At 50.2% G+C, this 22,151-nt stretch overlaps 1 long non-coding RNA gene across 3 annotated transcripts in view; it reads right to left on the bottom strand.

Moving 5' to 3' along the window:
• LOC140427505 (uncharacterized) overlaps nucleotides 1-22,151 on the bottom strand; it is an 86,046-nt gene that overhangs the window by 38,252 nt on the left and 25,643 nt on the right. The window contains exons 2-3 of one of the 3 annotated variants that reach the window (XR_011948527.1): nucleotides 20,276-20,551; nucleotides 18,184-18,900 (exon numbers count right to left, since the gene is read on the bottom strand). This is a non-coding gene — a long non-coding RNA (uncharacterized lncRNA). Of the gene's footprint in view, nucleotides 1-18,183; nucleotides 18,901-19,456; nucleotides 19,798-20,275; nucleotides 20,552-22,151 lie in introns of those variants that run through there. The other 2 variants (XR_011948529.1, XR_011948528.1) reach the window with 2 other exon arrangements.

Genomic DNA, 22,151 nt, shown 5'->3' with positions numbered 1-22,151 from the left:
AGTTAGGCCACACTTGGAGTATAGTGTTCAATTCTGGTCGCCACACTACCAGAAGGATGTGGAGGCTTTAGAGAGGGTGCAGAAGAGATTTACCAGAATGTTGCCTGGTATGGAGGGCATTAGCTATGAGGAGCAGTTGAATAAACTCGGTTTGTTCTCACTGGAACGAAGGAGGTTGAGGGGAGACCTGATAGAGGTATACAAAATTATGAGGGGCATAGACAGAGTGGATAGTCAGAGGCTTTTCCCCAGGGTAGAGGGGTCAATTACTAGGGGGCACAGGTTTAAGGTGAGAGGGGCAAGGTTTAGAGTAGATGTACGAGGCAAGTTTTTTACGCAGAGGGTAGTGGGTGCCTGGAACTCGCTACCAGAGGAGGTAGTGGAAGCAGGGACGATAGGGACATTTAAGGGGCATCTTGACAAATATATGAATAGGATGGGAATAGAAGGTACGGACCCAGGAAGTGTAGAAGATTGTAGTTTAGTCGGGCAGCATGGTCGGCACGGGCTTGGAGGGCCGAAGGGCCTGTTCCTGTGCTGTACATTTCTTTGTTCTCTTTGTTCTTTGTCTGTGGCACTCCCTCCAAATGTCTAGTCAGGGCTTCCACTGAGAATGTTGGATCAGCAGGTTTCCTGGCTAACATCCCACTGGTGGATCTGGAACGAGTGCTGGGGAGGTGTTTAAATAGAACTGCCCAGTGACTGCAGTGATTAAGTTTCACTGGGGCGAGCAAATCAGTGGGAGGTTGCCAAGGGCGTGGCGTGATTCACGTGGAGAAAAAAGCGTTTCTTTCAGAGGCTCAAAATTCGGTGAGAAATCCCTCCAATGGGGCTTGCACCGTTTCTCTCACCAGACCTGACACTTGGCCATTGTAGGGTCAGATTCCGCTCACGCTGTTTGCAAACAGATTGACAAAGAGGGGCGGCACATTCAATGGCAGAAGTAAGGATGCAAAGTGAAGAAAGAAGGGTTTGCTTTGCCCTTTTCTTTGACTCCCCCCTTTAATATTGTACCATTCAGCTTGCATTGCCTCTCCTTGGGCGTCATTCTCCGACCCCCCGCCGGGTCGGAGAATGGCCGTTGGCCGCCGTGAATCCCGCCCCCGCCCCCGCCTAAGTCTCCAGTACCGGAGATTGGGCGGGGGTGGGAATCGGGCCGCGCCGGTTGGCGGGACCACCCACTCAATTCTCCGGCCCGGATGGGCCGAAGTCCCGCCCAGAAATTGCCTGTCCCGCCGGCGTAAACAAAGCTGGCATTTACCGGCGGGACCAGGCGGTGTGGGCGGGCTCCGCGGTCCTGGGGGGGGCACTGGGCAATCTGACCCCGGGGGGTGCCCCCACGGTGGCCTGGCCTGCGATCGGGGCCCACCGATCCGCGGGCGGGCCTGTGCCGTGGGGGCACTCTTTCCCTTCCGCCTCCACCACGGCCTCCACCATGGCGGAGGCGGAAGAGACTCTCCCCACTGCGCATGCGCGGGAAACTGTCGGCGGCCGCTGACGCTCCCGCGCATGCGCCGCATTTCCGCGCCAGCTGGCGGGGCAACAAACGCCATTTCCGCCAGCTGGCGGGGCACCAAATGCAATTTCCGCCAGCTGGCGGGGCGGAAATCCCTCCGGCGTCGGCCTAGCCCCTCAATGTTGGGGCTCGGCCCCCAAAGATGCGGAGCATTCCGCACCTTTGGGCCGACGCGATGCCCGTCTGATTGGCGCCGTTTTTGGCCAAAATGTACCACCCTCACCCAATATAGAAAATCCAGCGTTGTGATTCCAACACGCTCCTTCATGTGGAACGTTAAAGAGAATTATTTGGCGCCAGTCATAAACCAGGGGCGGGATTCTGCCAGAACCAGCAGGGCGGGCAAGTCTGGCGGGAAGGAGTGGCGTGAACCACTCCGGCGTCGGGCCGCCCCAAATCCTCTGCACCTTCAGGGGCTAGGCCGGCCCCAGACTGGTTTGCACCGCGCCGGCCGGCGGGGAAGGGGCTTGGCGCCACGCCAACCGGCGGCGAAGGGCCTCCGCCGGCCGACATGAGTTGCCGCATGCGCGGGAGTGCCAGCATGTGCTGGCGTCATCCCCGCGCATGCTAAGAGGGCTTTGTTTCCGCACCGGCAATGGCGGACTGCTACAGCCGCCGGTGCGGAAGAATAGAGTGTCCCCACAGCACAGGCCCGCCCACGGATCGGTGGGCCCTGATCCGGAGCCAGGCCTCCTATGGGGTCACCGCCCGGGGCCAGATCCCCTGCACCCCCCGGAGAACCCCGGAGGCCGCCCGCGCCGCCAGGTCCTGCCAGTAAGGACCTACTCCAATTTACGCCGGCGGGACAGGCAAAAAACGGGTGGGACTTCAGCCCATCACGGGCTGGAGAATCGGCGGGGGGGGCCACTGCCAGCAGACGCCAACCGGCGTGACCCGATTCCCGCTCCCGCCAAATCTCGGGCGCCGGAGAATTCGGCAGCCGGCCGGGGCGGGATTCACGCCGACCCCCAGCGATTCTCCGACCCGGCGGGGGATCGGAGAATCCCGCCCCAGGACTTCAGCATTTTTGCCTTGGCAACAGAAGTCACGTTTGCTGCAGATCTCTTATTCGTTGCCAAGTGTGCCCATCGCCTGCAGAAAACCCTTCACCCTCCACAAAGCAGCTCCAACTCAATACCCGAGCTCTGTCCAAAGGCAATTTGAACTCTCTCTCTCCACAGCTGCAATGACTCAATGAGTCGTTGAGTTTATCCAACCCTTTCTGTTTAATTACAGAGTTTCTGTTTGCCCGGTTTGGATGACGTGGGGGCAGAGATTCAGCGATCCTGTTGGGCCCGGCGTGGAGCTCTGAAACCCGAGGAAGTCGCCCCTGAGCCTCAAATCGGGCTCCCTGCCGGGTGCCAGGCCGATCATGAGTCACCCGACTCGCTCCACCCGGCCCGACCTGGATCTCGGCCTCTCTGGATGTTTAAATGAGCCTCGGGCAGCACAGTGGCGCAGTGGTTAGCACTGCTGCCTCGCAGCGTCGAAGTCCCAGGTTCGATCCCGGCTCTGGGTCACTGTCCATGTGGAGTTTGCACATTCTCCCCGTGTTTGAGTGGGTTTCACCCCCACAACCCAAAGATGTGCAGGTTCGATGGATTGGCCACGCTAAACTGCCCCTTAATTGTAAATAAATGAATTGGGCACTTTAAATTTATTGTAAAAATAAATAAAAAATGAGCCTCGACGACTCAGTTAAATAAATTATAATGTTCATTGCAAGTTTCTTTTCATACTCTTCTTTTGTAACTGTTGCTATCTCTCTCATTACCCTTCGTTACTTTTATTTCTTTGCCATTCACCAAGATCAGTTCCTTTTCTTGTTGTATATTTTCAAGCTTTTCCTTTTCAGTTTTGTGCTTACCTCTTTTGTCATTCTTGGTTGTTTTATTTTTTGGCAGGAGAAAGCTCCAGCTCCTTCGGCACGTCAGCTGGTTCTGTATCAAAGCTCCAGCTCCTTCGGCACGTCAGCTGGTTCTGTATCAAAGCTCCAGCTCCTTCGGCACGTCAGCTGGTTCTGTATCAGATTGAGTTCCCTGTTGAATACCTCCTCCTGATCCTCTATCAAAAAAACCATCAACAGATCACGTGATCACGTCACTGGTAGGGAGTGGGGAAACTTGGAAACTCTAGTCTCGCCTTCGAGATTTGTGTTTCTGAACTTGCGTGCAATTTAGTGGCCATTCCAAGAATATCCGACATGATGAACGTGGCCGCCATAACAAGACCCCTAGCAACTAGTTCATGTTTATCCATTTCAAGCATGACATTCAATTCTATCATATTATGACTTCTGTTGCATAAATTTTCAAGGACCATTAAGCTGCTAACTAAAGTTCGACTCGTTGCTCATTCCCACTTCCGATGTGACTTTGCCCTCTTATTGATTCAAGGAAATATTGTTGCAGGAAACCATGTTGAATGAATTCGCTATCTGAGAGGAGCGAGAATGCTTATTTCAATCTATATGAAAATACTGCATCAAAACCAATCTGCCTTTGCTCCGTGCTTGTCTAATCTCCACATTTATACAAACTAACACTTCACAAGTGCGACCAGAATGTCTGGCGAGATAAACCAGGAACACGAGGGGAAGGGAAGAAGAAAAAGAGTGACTTGTTAGATATCTAAAACAAAATCCAAATGTTTACCTCTGCAAACAAACCGCATTTAATCTGTAAAATATTGGATTTGCTGTGTATAATTCAAACTGGTTATTTGGGTATTTCACAGAAGGTGCATGGTGACAATGTTACAGAATCACAGAATCATCTTGCAGCTTAGAAAGTGGCCTTTGGCTCATCATCATAGAATCATACAATCATAGAATTTACAGTGCAGAAAGAGGCCATTCGGCCCATCGGGTCTGCACCGGCCCTTGGAAAGATCATCCTACTTAAGCCCATGCCTCCATCCCATCCTCGTACCCCAGTTAGCCTACCTAACCTTTGGACTCTAAGGGACAATTTAGCATGGCCAATCCACCTAACCCGCACATCTTTGGACCGTGGAGGGAAACCGGAGCACCCGGAGGAAACCCACGCAGACACGGGGAGAACGTGCAGACTCCACACAGTCAGCCAAGGCCGGAATTGAACCAGGGACCCTGGAGCTGTGAGGCAGCAGTGCTAACCACTGTGCCACCATACCACACATGCCTGTGCCAACCATCCAGCACCTATCTATTCTAATCCCATTTTCCAGCTCTTGGCCCTTGTGTGCTGTGGCATTTCAACGTTTCCATCTAAATGCTTCTTAAATGTTGTGAGGGTTCCCGCCTCTACCACCCTTTCAGACAGCGAGTTCCAGATTCCCACCACTCTCACATTCTATCGACATCTCCTGCCCCGATCTTAAATCTACGTCCCCTGCTTATTGTCCCCTCTCCTAAAAGGAGCAGTTTCTTCCTGTCTACCCTATCTATGTCCATCACAGTTTTGTGCATCGCAATCAGCCTTCTCGACTCTAAGGAGAAACAAACCCAGCCTGACCTGCCTCACTTCACAGCTGAAACGCTCCAGCCCAGACAACATCCTGGTGAGTTGCCTCATCCCCTGCATGCTCGCTAGTGCAATCACACCTTCCTATAGTGTGACGATAGCAACTGCACACCGTACTTCAGCTGTGGCTTAATGCATTTACAAAGAACAAAGAACAAAGAAATGTACAGCACAGGAACAGGCCCTACGGCCCTCCAGGCCCGTGCCGACCATACTGCCCGACTAAACTACAATCTTCTACACTTCCTGGGTCCGTATCCCTCTATTCCCATCCTATTCATGTATTTGTCAAGATGCCCCTTAAATGTCACTATTGTCCCTGCTTCCACCACCTCCTCCGGTAGCGAGTTCCAGGCACCCACTACCCTCTGCGTAAAAAACTTGCCTCGTACATCTACTCTACACCTTGCCCCTCTCACCTTAAACCTGTGCCCCCTAGTAATTGACCCCTCTACCCTGGGGAAAAGCCTCTGACTATCCACTCTGTCTATGCCCCTCATAATTTTGTAGACCTCTATCAGGTCGCCCCTCAACCTCCTTCGTTCCAGTGAGAACAAACCGAGTTTATTCAACCGCTCCTCATAGCTAATGCCCTCCATACCAGGCAACATTCTGGTAAATCTCTTCTGCACCCTCTCTAAAGCCCCCACATCCTTCTGGTAGTGTGGCGACCAGAATTGAACACTATACTCCAAGTGTGGCCTAACTAAGGTTCTGTACAGCTGCAACATGACTTGCCAATTCTTATACTCAATGCCCCGGCCAATGAAGGCAAGCATGCCGTAAACCTTCTTGACTACCTTCTCCACCTGTGTTGCCCCTTTCAGTGACCTGTGGACCAGTACTCCTAGATCTCTTTGACTTTCAATACTCTTGAGGGTTCTACCATTCACTATATATTCCCTACCTGCATTAGACCTTCCAAAATGCATTACCTCACATTTGTCCGGATTAAACTCCATCTGCCATCTCTCCACCCAAGTCTCCAAACAATCTAAATCCTGCTGTATCCTCTGACAGTCCTCATCGCTATCCGCAATTCCACCAACCTTTGTGTCGTCTGCAAACTTACTAATCAGACCAGTTACATATTCCTCCAAATCATTTATATATACTACAAAGAGCAAAGGTCCCAGCACTGATCCCTGTGGAACACCACTGGTCACAGCCCTCCAATTAGAAAAGCATCCTTCCATTGCTACTCTCAGCCTTCTATGGCCTAGCCAGTTCTGTATCCACCTTGCCAGCTCACCCCTTATCCCGTGTGACTTCACCTTTTGTACTCGTCTACCATGAGGGATCTTGTCAAAGGCCTTACTGAAGTCCATATAGACAACATCCACTGCCCTACCTACATCAATCATCTTAGTGGCCTCCTCGAAAAACTCTATCAAGTTAGTGAGACACGACCTTCCCTTCACAAAACCGTGCTGCCTCTCACTAATACGTACATTTGCTTCCAAATGGGAGTAGATCCTGTCTCGAAGAATTCTCTCCAGTAATTTCCCTACCACTGAAGTAAGGCTCACCGGCCTGTAGTTCCCTGGATTATCCTTGCCACCCTTCTTAAACAGAGGAACAACATTGGCTATTCTCCAGTCCTCTGGGACATCCCCTGAAGACAGTGAGGATCCAAAGATTTCTGTCAAGGCCTCAGCAATTTCCTCTCCAGCCTCCTTCAGTATTCTGGGGTAGATCCCATCAGGCCCTGGGGACTTATCTACCTTAATATTTATTTTTAAAATAAATTTAGAGTACCCAATTCATTATTTTCCAATTAAGGGGCAATTTAGCGTGTTCAATCCACCTAACCTGCACATCTTTGGGTTGTGGGGGCGAAACCCACGCAAACAAGGGGAGAATGTGCAAACTCCACACGGACAGTGACCCCAGAGCCGGGATCGAACCTGGGACTTCGGCACCGTGAGGCAGCAGGGTTAACCCACTGCGCCACCGTGCTGCCCTGCTTAATACATTTATACAGCTCCATCATAACCTCCTTGCTCCTTTATTCTATGTCTCAGCTAATTAAGGCACGTATCCCATATGCCTTCTTAATCACCTTATCGACCTGTCCTACTGCCTTCAGGGATCTTTGGATATGCACTCCAAGGTCCTGCCATTCATCGTACAAATCCTTGCATTGTTCATCTTCACAAAATGCACCACCTTCCACTATTCAGGGTTAAATTTAATTTGCTGCTGTTCTGCTCATTTGGCCAGAATGTCTATATCTCACTGTAATCTGAGGCTTTCCTCTTTGCTATTTACCACACCACCATTTTTGGGTCTTCTGTGAACTTACTGATCATACCTCCTACATTCACGCCTAGATCATAAGACCATAAGATAAGACCATAAGACATAGTAGCAGGATTATAGAACATAGAAATTTACAGCGCAGTACAGGCCCTACGGCCCTCGATGTTGCGCCGACCTGTGAAACCACTCTAAAGCCCATCTACACTCTTCCCTTATCATCCATATGTCAATCCAATGACCATTTGAATGCCCTTAGTGTCGGCGAGTCCACTGCTGTTGCAGGCAGGGCATTCCACGCCCTTAATATTCTCTGAGTAAAGAACCTACCTCTGGCATCTGTCTTATATCTATCTCCCCTCAATTTAAAGCAATGTCCCTTCATGCTAGACATCACCATCCGAGGAAAAAGGCTCTCACTGTCCACCCTATCCAATCCAATCCTCTTGTATGCCTCAATTAAGTCACCTCTTAACCTTCTTCTCTCTAACAAAAACAGCCTCAAGTCCCTCATAAGATCTTCCCTCCATACCAGGCAACATTCTGGTAAATCTCCTCTGCACCCTTTCCAATGTTTCCACATCCTTCCTATAATACGGCGACCAGAATTGCACGCAATACTCCAAATACGGCCGCACCAGAGTTTTGTACAGCTGCAACTTGACCTCATGCCTCCGAAACTCAATCCCTCTACCAATAAAAGCTAACACACCATGCGCCTTCTTTACAACCCTCTCAACCTGGATGGCAACTTTCAGGGATCTATGTACATGGACACCGAGATCTCTCTGCTCATCCACACTGCCAAGAATCTTACCATTAGCCCAGTACTCTGTCTTCCTGTTATTCCTTCCAAAATGAATCACCTCGCACTTTTCTGCATTAAACTCCATTTGCCACCTCTCAGCCCAGCGCTGCAGCTTATCTGTGTCCCTCTGTAACTTATAACATCCTTCCGCACTGTCCACAACTCCACCGACTTTAGTGTCATCTGCAAATGTACTTATCCATCCTTCTACGCCCTCCTCCAGGTCATTTATAAAAATGACAAACAGCAGTGGCCCCAAAACAGATCCTTGTGGTACACCACTAGTAACTGGACTCCAGTCTGAACATGTCCCGTCAACCACCACCCTTTGTCTTCTTCCAGCTAGACAATTTCTGATCCAAACTGCTAAATCTCCCTGAATCCCATGCCTCCGTATTTTCTGCAGTAGCCTACCGTTGGGAACCTTATCAAACGCTTTACTGAAATACATATACACCATATCAACTGCTTTACCCTCATCCACCTACTCTTCACAAAACCGTGTTGACTATCTCTAATCAAATTATTCCTTTCCAGATGATTATAAACCCTATCTCTTATGAACCTTTCCAAGATTCTGCCCACAACAGAAGTAAGGCTCACTGGTCTATGGTTACCAGGGTTGTCGCTACTCCCCTTATTGAACAAGGGTACAACATTTGCTATCCTCCAGTCTTCTGGCACTATTCCTGTAGACAAAGATGACTTATAGATCAAAGCCAAAGGCTCAGCAATCTCCTCCCTAGCTTCCCAGAGAATCATAGGATAAATCCCATCTCGCCCAGGGGACTTATCTATTTTCACACTTTCCAGAATTGCTAACACCGCCTCCTTATGGACCTCAAGCGCTTCTAGTCTAGTAGCCTGAATTTCAGTATTCTCCTCGACAACATTGTCTTTTTCCTGTGTGAATACTGATGAAAAATATTCATTTAGCACCTCTCCTATCTCCTCGGACTCCAAGCACAACTTCCCACTACTGTCCTTGGTTGGCTCTACTCTTACCCTAGTCATTCTTTTATTCCTGACATATCTATAGAAAGCTTTAGGGTTATCCTTGATTCTTCCTGCCAAAGACTTCTCATGTCCCCTCCCGGCTCTTCTTAGCTCCCTCTTTAGGTCCTTCTTAGCTAACTTGTAACTCTTGAGCGCCCTAACTGAACCGTCATGTCTCATCTTTACATAAGCCTCCTTCTTCCCCTTGACAAGTGTTTTGACTGCTTTAGTAAACCACGGTTCCCTTGCTCAACCACTTCCTCCCTGCCTGACAGGTACATATTTATCAAGGACACGCAGTAGATGTTCCTTGAACAAGCTCCACATTTCTATTGTGCCCATCCCCTGCAGTTTTCCTCTCCATCCGATGCATCCTAAGTCTTGCCTCATCGCATCATCATTGCCTTTCTCCCAGATATAACTCTTGCCCTGCAGTATATACCTATCCCTTTCCATCACTAAAGTAAACGTAATCGAATTGTGGATGCTATCACCAAAGTGCTCACCTACCTCCAATTCTAACACCTGTCCTGGTTCATTATCCAGTACCAAATCCAATATGGCCTCGCCTCTCGCTGGCCTATCTACATACTGTGTCAGGAAACCCTCCTGCGCACATTGGACAAAAACGGACCCATCTAAAGTACTCGAACTATAGCGTATCCAGTCAATATTTGGAAAGTTAAAGTCCCCCATAACAACTACCCTCTTGCTTTCGCTCCTATCCAGAATCATCTTTGCAATCCTTTCCTCTACATCTCTGGAAATCTTCGGAGGCCTATAGAAAACTCCTAACAGGGTGACCGCTCCTTTCCTGTTTCTAACCTCAACCCATACTACCTCAGTAGGCGAGTCCTCATCAAACATCCTTTCTGCCACCGTAATACTGTCCTTGACGAACAATGCCACCCCTTCCCCTCTTTTACCATCTTCCCTGAGCTTACTGAAATATCTAAACCCCGGCACCTGCAACAACCATTCCTGTCCCTGCTCTATCCATGTCTCCGAAATGGCCACAACATCGAAGTCCCAGGTACCAACCCATGCTGCAAGTTCACCCACCTTATTCCGGATGCTCCTGGCATTGAAGAAGACACACTTTAAACCACCTTCCTGCCTGCTGGTACACTCCTGCAACTTTGAAACCTTACTCATGACCTCACTACTCTCAACCTCCTGTATACTGGAGCTACAATTCAGGTTCCCAAGCCCCTGCTGAACTAGTTTAAACCCTCCCGAAGAGCATTAGCAAATTTCCCTCCCAGGATATTGGTACCCCTCTGGTCCATCCATCCCCATCCAGGTGTAGACCATCCCGTTTGTAGAGGTCCCACCGACCCCAGAATGAGCCCCAATTATCCAGAAATCTGAAACCCTCCCTCCTGCACCATCCCTGTAGCCACGTGTTCAACTCCTCTCTCTCCATATTCCTCGTCTCGCTATCACGTGGCACGGGTAACAACCCAGAGATAATAACTCTGTTTGTCCAAGATCTAAATTTCCACCCTAGCTCCCTGAATTCCTGCCTTACATCCCTATCCCTTTTCCTACCTATGTCGTTGGTACCTATGTGGACCGCGACTTGGGGCTGCTCCCCCTCCCCCTTAAGTATCCCGAAAACATGATCCGAGACATCACGCACCCTGGCACCTGGGAGGCAACACACCAACCGCGAGTCTCTCTCATTCCCACAGAATCTCCTGTCTATCCCCCTCAGTATGGAGTCTCCAATGACTAATGCTCTACTCCTCCCCCCCCTTCCCTTCTGAGCAACAGGGACAGACTCTGTGCCAGAGACCTGTACCCCATGGCTTACCCTGGTAAGTCGTCCCCCCAACAGTATCCAAAGCGGTATACTTGTTACTAAGGGGAACAACCACAGGGGATCCCTGTACTGACTGCTTCCTCCCAGCCCCTCTCACCATCACCCATCTATCTTTATTCTTTGGAGTAACTACATCCCTGAAGCCTCTATCTATGACCACCCGAATGCCTCCCGAATGATCCGAAGTTCATCCAGCTCCAGCTCCAGTTCCCGAACGTGGTTTCTGAGGAGCTGGAGATGGCCCATCGAGTCTGCTCTGTCATTCAATGTGGCAAATATTTTTATCATCCCCATTCTCCTGCCTTCTCCCCATAACCCCTGATCCCCTTATTAATCAAGAACCTATCTATCTCTGTCTTAAAGACACCCACTGATTTGGCCTCCGCAGCCTTCTGCGGCAAAATGTTCCACAGATTCACCACTCTCTGGCTGAAGACATTCCTCCTCATCTCTGTTTTCAAGCACCGGCCCTTTAGTCTGAGATTGTGTCCTCTGCTTCTAGTTTTTACAAGTGGAAACATCCTCTCCACGTCCACTCTATCCAGGCCTCGCAGTATCCTGTAAGTTTCAATAAGATCCTCCCTCATCCTTCTAAACTCCAACCAGTATAGGTCCAGAGTCCTCAACCGTTGCTCATGCGACAAGCTCTTCATTCCAGGGATCATTCATGTGAACCTCCTCTGGACCCTTTCCAAGGCCAGCACATCCTTCCTTAGATACGGGGCCTAAAACTGCTCACAATACTCCAAATGGGGTCTGACCAGAGCTTTCTACAGCCTCATTAATCTACGCTGAAGCAGCAAGGGACCCACCACCCATCCCTGCGGAGCACCACTGGGTGCAGCCTTCTAGTTACAAAAACACACTATGTCCATCACCCTCTGCCTCCTGCCACAGTCGCCAGTGGGTTCTCTTCGCCAGGCACCTGTTTGTCAAAAGCTGTTGTGAACCCCATCGCCGTGATGCCATGTCAGTTTGGGGGAGTGGGGGGTGTAATGCTAATGTGGAGGGGGTATTACAGCCAGGAAGCCCGCGAATGAAATTAAAATGCGTGGCCACGGGGTTCCCGATCTTCATGACGGGATCCCCATTAGGTAATTGCTGGGGGCGGACGGAGAAGGGGTTGGGGCGGGGACGACGACAATCAGATTATCCACCCCATCCGTCAATCCCACCCATTGAAAATGAGGCAGGAAAATCCCCTATTTGTGTCTCACAATCCTTAACTGTTAACTGTCCCAACAAACGTATGCACAGAATAAAAACAGAAGATGCTGGAAATTCTCAGCGAATCAGCCAGCCCCTGTGGAGAGTGAAACTGAGTCTCTGGCTCGGAGCTTCCTGTCTGATCCCGGACTTAAGTCGATTGCCCGGCACACTTGCACGGCGCGACCAGCCGGAAGTGCAGACGCATGGACATGCACGCTGGAAATGCACGTTTAAACTCCCCGTCTGTTATTGTTTTACCTGCTTTTTCTTTTTTGTTTTTTTAATAAATGTTTTATTAAAGCTTTTCCAACCAACGTTTTTAACATGACTAAAATAGAAGTACAAATAATAATAAAAATGAACAAGGATTCTTAAACAAAACAAGGTGGGTGTTGTCTTCCTATAAAACCTACATTATATCAACAGTTCCCCCCCCACCTGTGCCTCCCCCCACCCCTCCCCCAGGATGCTTCCCCCAGATGGGAATTGTCAGTAATTCTGACAATTACTGCTCCCCTAGAAAGTCAAGGAAAGGTTGCCACTGCCGGGAGAACCCCATCAAGGACCCTCTCAAGGCGAACTTTATTCGCTCCAGGCTGAGGACCCCCGCCATGTCGCTAACCCAGGTCTCCACACCCGGGGGTTTTGAGTCCCTCCACATTAACAAGATCCGTCTCCGGGCTACCAGGGAGGCAAAGGCCAGAACCTCGGCCTCTTTCGCTTCCTGCACTCCCGGATCCTCCGACACCCCAAATATCGCTACTGTTGAACTCGCCTTCACCCAGTGTCCAAAATCCTGGACATCACCCTCGCAAACCCCTGCCAGCATTCTTTAAGCGCCGGGCATATCCAGAACATATGGGCATGGTTCACCAGACTCCCTGCACATCTCGGGCACCTGTCCTCCACCCCTCAAAACTTACTCATTCTTGCCGCCGTTGTGTGCGCCCGATGCACCACCTTAAACTGAATTAAGCTGAGCCTGGCACATGATGATGAGGAGTTCACCCTGCCCAGGGCGTCGGCCCACAGGCCCTCATCCAGCTCCTCACCCAGCTCCTCCTCCCACTTGTCCTTCAACTCCTCCAGTGAGGCTTCCTCCACCTCCTGCAGCTCCTGATATATGTCCGACACCTTCCCCTCCCCTACCCAGATGCCAGACAACACCCTGTCCTGGATCCTACGCGGGGGCAGCAGCGGAAATGTCTCCACCTGTTTTCTAAGAAAGCCCCGAACCTGGAGGTATCTGAACGCATTCCCCGGGGGCAGGCCGAACTTCTCCTCCAGCGCCTGCATGCTAGGGAAAGTCCTGTCTATAAACAGGTCCCCCATCCTTCTAATGCCTGCCCTATACCAACCAGCCTTGGAACCCCCCATCCATCCTACCTGGAGCAAATCTATTGTTATTACGTATCGGGGTCCACACATAGGCCCCTTCCTCCTGCCTGTGTCTCCTCCACTGCCCCCAAATCCCCAGTGCCTCCGTCACCACCGGATTTGTGGTGTATTACGTTGGTGAGAACGTCAGCGGAGCCGTGACTAGTGCCCCTAGGCTGGTGCCTTTGCATGACGCTGCCTCCAGCTGCCCCCACGCCGCCCCTTCCTAATCACGGCCACATTGGGTGCCCAATAATAGCTGCAGAAGTTCGGCAGAGCCATCCTCCCCCCCCCCCCCCCACGCTCTAAGAATGCCCTTTTAACTCACAGAGTTTTATTCGCCCACACAAACCCCGTAACAACCCTATTCACCCGCTTAAAAAAGGACTTGGGGATGAAAATGGGGAGGCACTGAAAGACGAACAGGAACCTGGGGAGAACCGTCATCTTCACAGTCTGCACCCGTCCCGCCAGGGAAAGCGGGAGCATATCCCACCTTTTAAACTCTCCCTCCATCTGCTCCACTAGCCGGGTTAAGTTGAGCCTGTGCAGGACATCCCAGTTCTTGTATCCCCAAGTACCGAAAGCACCTCTCCACTATCCTGAGCGGTAGCTCCCTCAGTCTCTCCTCCTGGCCCCTAGCGTGGACCACGAACAGCTCACTCTTCCCCACGTTCAATTTATACCCCGAGAAGCTCCCAAAGTCCATCAGGATCCGCATGACCGCCCCCATCCCCTCTAGCGGGTCCGGAATGTACAACAACAGGTCATCCGCATAGAGGGAGACCCGGTGTTCCTCCCCCCCCGCGTACCAGCCCCCTCCAATCCCTTGAAGTCCTGAGCGCAATGGCCAATGGCTCAATTGCCAGGGCAAACAGCAACGGGGACAGGGGACACCCCTGTCTCGTCCCCCGGTGCAGCCTGAAATATTCCGACCTTAGCCGGTTTGTGGACACACTCGCTACAGGGGCCTGGTACAGCAGCTTGACCCACCCTATAAATCCCTCCCCAAATCCAAACCTGCCTAATGTCTCCCACAGATACTCCCACTCCACCCTGTCAAAGGCCTTCTCCGCGTCCATTGCAGCCACCACTTCCGCATCCCCCCCACTCCGAGGGCATCATGATAATGTTCAGGAGCCTCCTCACATTCATGTTCAGCTGCCTGCCCTTTACAAAACCCGTCTGGTTCTCCCCAATCACTCCCGGGACACACTCCTCTATTCTGGTGGCCAGAATTTTTGCCAACAGTTTGGCATCTACATTCAGGAGCGATATCGGCCTGTAGGACCCATACTGAAGCAGATCCTTCTACTTCTTCAGGATAAGTGAGATCAATGCCTGCGACATTGTCGGAGGGAGGATCCCTCTCTCCTTTGCCTCATTGAAGGTTCTTAGCAGGAGCGGGCTCAGTAGCTCCGAGAACTTCTTATAAAATTCTACAGGGACGCCGTCCGGATACGGGGCCTTGCCCGACTGCATGCTTGCCAGCCCCCTGACTACCTCCTCCAACTCAATTGGGGCCCCCAATCCCTCCATCCGCTCCACTTCCACCCTCGGGAACCTCAACCGGTCCATAAACTGCCTCATCCCTTCCCCCTCCCCAGGGGGCTCTGACTCGTATAACTTCCCGTAGAACTCCCTGAAGACTTCATTGACCTTCTCTGGGCTCAGCACCATGTTGCCCTCCTTATACCGCACTCCCCCAATCTCTCTAGCCACCTCCCTCTTGCGCAGTTGGTGCGCCAGCATCCTACTCGCCTTCTCCCCATACTCGTAGACTGCCCCTTTCATTTTCCTTAACTGCGCCTCCGCCTTCCCCGTGGTCAGCAAATCGAACTCCGCCTGACGTTTCCGGCATTCGTTCAGCAGCCCCCCTCGGGGGCGTCCGCGTATCTCCTGTCTATCCGGAGTATCTCTCCCACCAGCCTCTCCCTCTCCGCCCTCTCCTTCTCTCTGTGGGACCTGATGGAGATTAACTCTCCCCTAACGACGCCTTCAAAGCCTCCCACACCACTGCCACCGTTACCTCCCCTGTGTCATTCGCTCCCACATAGTTCTCAATGCTCCTCCCTATCCGCGCACACACCTCCTCATCGGCCAGCAGCCCCACATCCAGTCTCCAGAGAGGGCGCTGACCCCGCTCCGCCCCAGCCGCAGGTCCACCCAGTGCGGGGCATGGCCGGAGACCGCAATGGCTGAGTATTCAACCCCCTCCACCCTGGGGATCAGCGCCCTACTCAACACAAAGAAGCCTATCCACGAATAGACTTTATGGACGTGGGAGAAAAAGGAGAACTCCTTCGCCCTTCGCCGCGCAAACCTCCACGGGTCCACACACCCCATCTGGCCCATGAACTCCCACAGGGTCCTGGCCGCCGCCGGCCTCTTTCCCGACCTGGACTTGGAACGGTCCAAAATCGGGTCCAAGACTGTATTAAAGTCCCCTCCCATAATCAGGCTACTTGACTCCAAGTCCGGGATCCTACCCAACACCCGCCTCATGAAGTCTGCATCGTCCCAGTTTGGGGCATACACATTCACTATTGTTATGGGCGAGGCATTTTCAGAACCTCAAAAGTATCATGGAGTTCAACCAATCTCTCCCTTTAATGTATTTGTTGCTTTTCCTAGCACACGGCTTGTTCCCTAGGTGTGGGATTACAATTATGGACACGTGGGTTTTCAAACACTAAACAATGTTTATTCCATGAACTCAACTTAACATCTTAAATAAACATTGGATCTCTTAACACCCCTTACTTCAAAGATGACGCCGAAAATATTGCAACAGTAAATAGTTCCTCAAAATTCCTTCAAACTTTCAAGAGACTTAACACCTTTAAACAGAATCACATCAGGTTAAAGGCTTTACTATTATGAGTTTAAATCACCCAAATTATCCAGAGATAGTCTTTCATGGCAGAGATCCAGCTCACTGCAAACACAGACACTCCCAAGCTCTTTTCAAACTGCAAAACTAAACTGCAAAATGGCTGACCTGACCTTAGCTCCACCCACTCTCTGACATCACTGTTTTCTTAAAGGTACATTGCTTAAACATCCATGTCTTAAAGGTGCTCTCACATGACACTAGCACCACCCGGGCCCCCTGCAGCTTTCCACTCACCATTATGTACCTTCCCCCCTTGTCCGCCACGATACTCCCCGCCTCAAATGCCACTCGTTTATTAACCAAAATTGCCACCCCTCTGGTCTTTGAGTTTAACCCTGAGTGAAACACCTGTCCAACCCATCCTTTCCTTAGCCTTGTTAAGTAATGGGTTAAGAGTTCAGTAATGCATTAAGAGACACTGCAATTAGTTGTCTCATTTATGTTAAGTATCCAATGATTGACACTGATATGTAAAGGGGCTTCAGGTGGCCCTTGGGTCAGATGGTGTGCTAAAGTTTTGTGCAGAGGCTGTGGAAGTGAAATAAATGGTGTTTGATGAAAAGGAACAGGACTTTTGACTCTTCATACAATGGTAACTAAAATGTATAACAGCCTCGTCTGGTCCACGAGCTTTAAGTGCGTCTCTTGCAACATGGCCACATCCGCCTTCAACCCCTTTAAATGCGAGAACATGTGAGACCTGTTGACCGGCCCATCCAGGCCCCTCACGTTCCACATGATTAGCCTGGTTGGGAGGTTGGCCACTGCCCCATCTTGCCGACTAACCATCTCCCTTTTTCGGCCAGCCACGTGCCCCCGCCTCCCAATTCCAGCCCTCCCCTCAGCGGCCCCCCAGCCTGACTCTCTATCCATTCCTCTCACCTGGCTCCCCGTCAGTCATTACCTGCTTTTTCGACGCGCTGCGCTGAACCTGCTGTGTTTAAAATCCAGGGACAGCACTAACTTGGCCGACTTGCCCCGGTGTTAGCGGAGTTTTTATACTTTTTATTTGTATGTTTTTTTCAGGGTCCAGGGCCCAGGAGGCTGGAGACATCAAGAGATATCTGTCCGCTGGGTTCATGTTTCATATTATTAGTGTTAAACATTTATAAATATGTTTAAAATTCAAATTAAGTGAAAGGAAGATATATTTTTATCTTTTTTAAAGTTTGGTTAGTCATGTGGCTGTTAATTCCATTAAAAGCTGCTTTGCTGTATAAAGTGAGTTTAAAGTCACAGAAAGTGACTGAAAGATGTTTCTTTACTTCTGGTTTGTCACGAGGATGTTAATTCCATTAAAGGAACTGTAATGGTTAGATTGCGGTGATCACTCGTGAACGAGTATGATTGTCCACCTTAGATACTCCGTGTTACTGGTCACGGGGCCTGTGGGTCCTTGTGTAGCTGATGAACTCGATCCTAGAGCCACATCTTCAATCACTCACTTGGCTGGAGTTTCCAAAAGGTGGGATCAGTCCTTGGACAGTTGGTCACAGGTGTTCCTTTCTCAGGCTCCTTTTCCGGGCCTCCTCTTGCCGTTGGGCGTTCTCGAAGAATTGTGACCCTTCAATCAGGAGGTTCCTTCGAGTAGGTCCCTCCTGAGCAAGGGTCTCCTAGGCTTTGACATCTATGTTCCATTTCTTGAGATAATAAAAAAAGTATTTATTGTCACAAGTAGGCTTACAATGAAGTTACTATGAGAAGTGATGTGCTGGGTACTCTGCTACACAGACGAACCAACTCGGTTGCGAATGGTACAACTCAGTTTTATTACTAACATTTTTTTACAGGGGTAAACTGGTTACTGAGGTTCGATCATAACCCTAGAATCTGTGGACCTATTCCTAATACTATCTTGGAGTGGCACTCAGCACATGGTGGATGTCCGAGTGGCTTGCTGTGAGCTCTGTGCCCTGAGCTGTCTCCTGCTGGTATGCCCGGGAAGTGTCGTGTTCCCTGTTTTGTAGTGTGTATGCTCTTGCCTGTGATTGGCTGTGGTGTTGTGTGTGTGTTGATTGGTCCGTTGATCTGTCCATTAGTATGTATGTATGTTTGTACCATGATGTTCACCTGAATATCATGACAAGAAGCTCCTAGTCACCACATTCCAGCGTCTGTTCGGGTACACAGAGGGAGAATTCAGAATACGCAAATCACCCAACAGCACGCCTTTCAGGACTTGTGGGAGGAAACCGGAGCACCCGGAGGAAACCCGCGCAGACACGGGGAGAACGTGCAGACTCCACACAGACAGTGACCCAGCCGGAAATCAAACCTGGGATCTTGAAGATGTGGAGCCGCAGTGCTAACCACTGTGCTACCGTGCTGCCCATTCAAGCCAGCAAGGTGTCTTTGAAGAGTTTCTTTTGTCCTCCTCTTGTTCGGGATCCTTCCTTGATCTCAGTGAAAAAGATTTGCCTTGGCAGTCAGGACTACTAAGAATATGGGCGGCCAGAGGAGGTCATCGTTGGTTTCGGATGATCATGTCCTCGATACTGGTGGTATTGACTCCTACAAGGACACGAATGTTAGCACCTCTGTCTTCCAAGCTGATTGAGAGCTAAAACGCATTTGACTTTTGCAATTTATTTTAAGCTGTGTTAACCTGATGTAATGTTCATCTTTACAAGCTGCAGTGATTACTTAAAATGCTTTAACAATGTTTAGTGCCTTAGTTGATGTATATTTAAACTCTCGCTCCCGCCTCATCTCACTCCCTCCCTCTTTCCCTTCCCCCCCCCCTCCTCTCTCTTTCCTGCCTTTCCCTCCCTCCACTTTACAAATGGACAGAACTGTTGGGCTTACGTGAAAAAATATATTTTATTGACCGTTGTGTTCAGGGCCAGGGTTTAGAGAACCCCAAAGTATATCATGAGAAAATGAGGTTGTTATTACATGAAGTGCAATTGTTGAGCTGATAAAGTTAAACATTCAGTTAAATGTTAACTGGTTTGAAGTTTGGTATTTGTAAAATTATTTTTGTTAATAAATACTTTCTATCAAACTTTACAAGCTTCTATAAATGTCTTTCTGAAACATCAGAACACATTTTATTGAGATGATTATAAATGAATTAGACAATTGAAATTAACGAGGCAGAAACATAATAACACGGGTAACATGTTGGCAAAATGGTTAGCACTGCTGCCTCACAACACAAGGGATCCGTGTTCAATTCAGACCTCGGGTGACTGCGTGGTGTTTGGCTGCTCCGGTTTCCCCCCACAGTCCAAAGATGTGCGGGTTAAGTGGATTGGCCATGCTAAATTGCCACTTAGTGTCCAAACGTCCAAAGTTTAGGTGGGGCTGGTGGGTGGGTCTGGGTAAGGGGGCTCTTTTGGAACACCAGTGTCGACTTCATGGGCCGAATGGATTTCTTCTGCACGGTATTGGAGGAATTCTATGATTCTATGAACACAAGTCAAAAAAATATCAGTTGCCGGACTCTCCATTTTCTGGTGCGACGCTCCCCTGCCGGCAGCGGGATTCTCCGCCCCGGCCGCCGGTCAATGGGGTCTCCCATTGTGGTCACCCCACGGTGTCGGGAAAACCCTGGCCGTGAGTCCGCTTCCGGTGAAACGGAGGATCCCGCCGACGGAGAATCGAGCTCCAGAGGTCACAAGGACAGTGACAGCAAAAAACGCTGGGGAGCTTTCAAAATCTTACGACCATAATAAAAATGCACAAACATTTTTAAGCATGTCACACATCATGTGTAACAATATACAGCAGATTTAAATAGTTTCACAGATTTAAATAAATAAGATTCTTATAAATAATCACCATTAATCATAAGAAAAATTAAAATTACTTTAAAAGAACCAATAACCAGAGCAATGCCTGTTTAAAAGAAGCAAAAAACAAAGTTTGAAAAGTTTCAACACACCTTCAAAACACATGTTGCCTGCTGTCTTCAATATAAATCTTCAGTTTAAATTCCTGCCCTCAATGGGCGTTCCCGTAGCTGCTGTGTCACAAGGAGGTGTGTCTATAATCGAAACTACGCCACGCTGGAGCCTGCCCAGAGTGTTGCGCTGGAGGCTGCCGCTGGAACAGGAAGGTTCGACGTGTTTTCTGAGGGCAGCTGAGTGCACAGTTTTCTCTCTCTCAGTATCTGCGGCCCCTGACCTTCCGCTGATGTTCAATATTTCAGGCTGATGACCTTTCACCAGAACAAGATAAAGTTAGAAATGTGATAAGCATTAAGCGGGTGAAAAAGCAGTAGAGGGGGGGATGGAGGAAGAACAAAAGGGAAGATCTGTGACGGGGGAGAAGTCAAAAAACTATGAAAGGCACCATTGAATTTATCAAGCATCTTTCACGGCTTTGGAATGGCCAATTGGCACATCACAGCAAGGTAATTATAAAACCATAAGACCATAAGGCATAGGAGCGGAAGTAAGGCCATTCGGCCCATCGAGTCCACTCCACCATTCAATCATGGCTGATTTCAACTCCATTTACCCGCTCTCACTCCATAGCCCTTAATTCCTCGAGAAATCAAGAATTTATCAACTTCTGTCTTAAAGACACTCAACGTCCCGGCCTCTACCGCCCTCTGTGGCAATGAATTCCACAGACCCACCACTCTCTGGCTGAAGAAATTTCTTCTCATCTCTGTTCTAAAGTGACTCCCTTTTACTCGAAGGCTGTGCCCCCGGGTCCTAGTCTCCCCTGCTAATGGAAACAACTTCCCTACGTCCAGCCTATCTAAGCCATTCATTATCTTGTAAGTTTCTATTAGATCTCCCCTCAACCTCCTAAACTCCAATGAATATAATCCCAGGATCCTCAGACGTTCATCGTATGTTAGGCCTACCATTCCTGGGATCATCCGTGTGAATCTCCGCTGGACCCGCTCCAGTGCTCTTGAGGTGTGGGGCCCAAAATTGCTCACAGTATTCTAAATGGGGCCTAACTAATGCTTTATTTAGCTTCAGAAGTACATCCCTGCTTTTATATTCCAAGCCTTTTTCAATTGTACGCACTGTTGTAATGTAATGCAGGAAACTCAGCAGCCAATTTACACAGCAAGAACCCACATCGATCAATGTGTTGATGACCAAATAATCTGTTTTTGTCATGTTGATGGCGAATAAATATTGACCGACCACCAGGGCTAACAGCCTGATCTCCTCCAGGAGACAGTGACAGGGCATCTTTCATGTCCACCTGAGAGGGTGGGATGGTGCTCGGGTTGAACATCTTGGGCGGGATTCTCTGACACTCGCCTGGTCGGAGAATCGACGGGTGGCAGCGTGAATTCAGCCCCCGCCGGCTGTCGAATTCTCCGGTGCCGGGATTTGGCAGGGGCGGTAATCGCACAGGGCACCCCCCCCCCCCCCCCCCCGGCGATTCTCCAGCCCGCGATGGGCCAAGTGGCCGCCCGTTTTTTTTTTTGCCGGTCCCGACGGCGTAAATTGGACTAGGTCCTTACCGGCGGGACCTGGCGGCGTGGGCGGCCTCTGGGGTTCTCAGGGGGGGCGCGGGAGGATCTGGCCCCGGGAGGTGCCCCCACGTTGGCCTGGCCCGCGATCGGGGCCCACCGATCCACAGGCGGGCCTGTGCCGTGGGGGCACTCTATTCTTCCGCACCGGCGGCTGCAGTGGTCCACCATGGCCTGTGCGGAGATGAAGCCCTCTGTGCATGCACTGGGATGACGCCAGCACACGTTGGCCCTCCCGCGCATGCGCCAACTCGCGCCGGATGGCGTAGTCCCTTCGGCACCGGTTGGCGTGGCGCCAAGCCCCTTCCCTGCCGGC

This window comes from Scyliorhinus torazame, chromosome 7, assembly GCF_047496885.1.
Source record: "Scyliorhinus torazame isolate Kashiwa2021f chromosome 7, sScyTor2.1, whole genome shotgun sequence".
Classification (NCBI taxonomy): Eukaryota; Metazoa; Chordata; class Chondrichthyes; order Carcharhiniformes; family Scyliorhinidae; genus Scyliorhinus; species Scyliorhinus torazame.
Note: the sequence above shows the minus strand (reverse complement) of the source record. Positions and strands in the feature narration are given on the sequence as shown.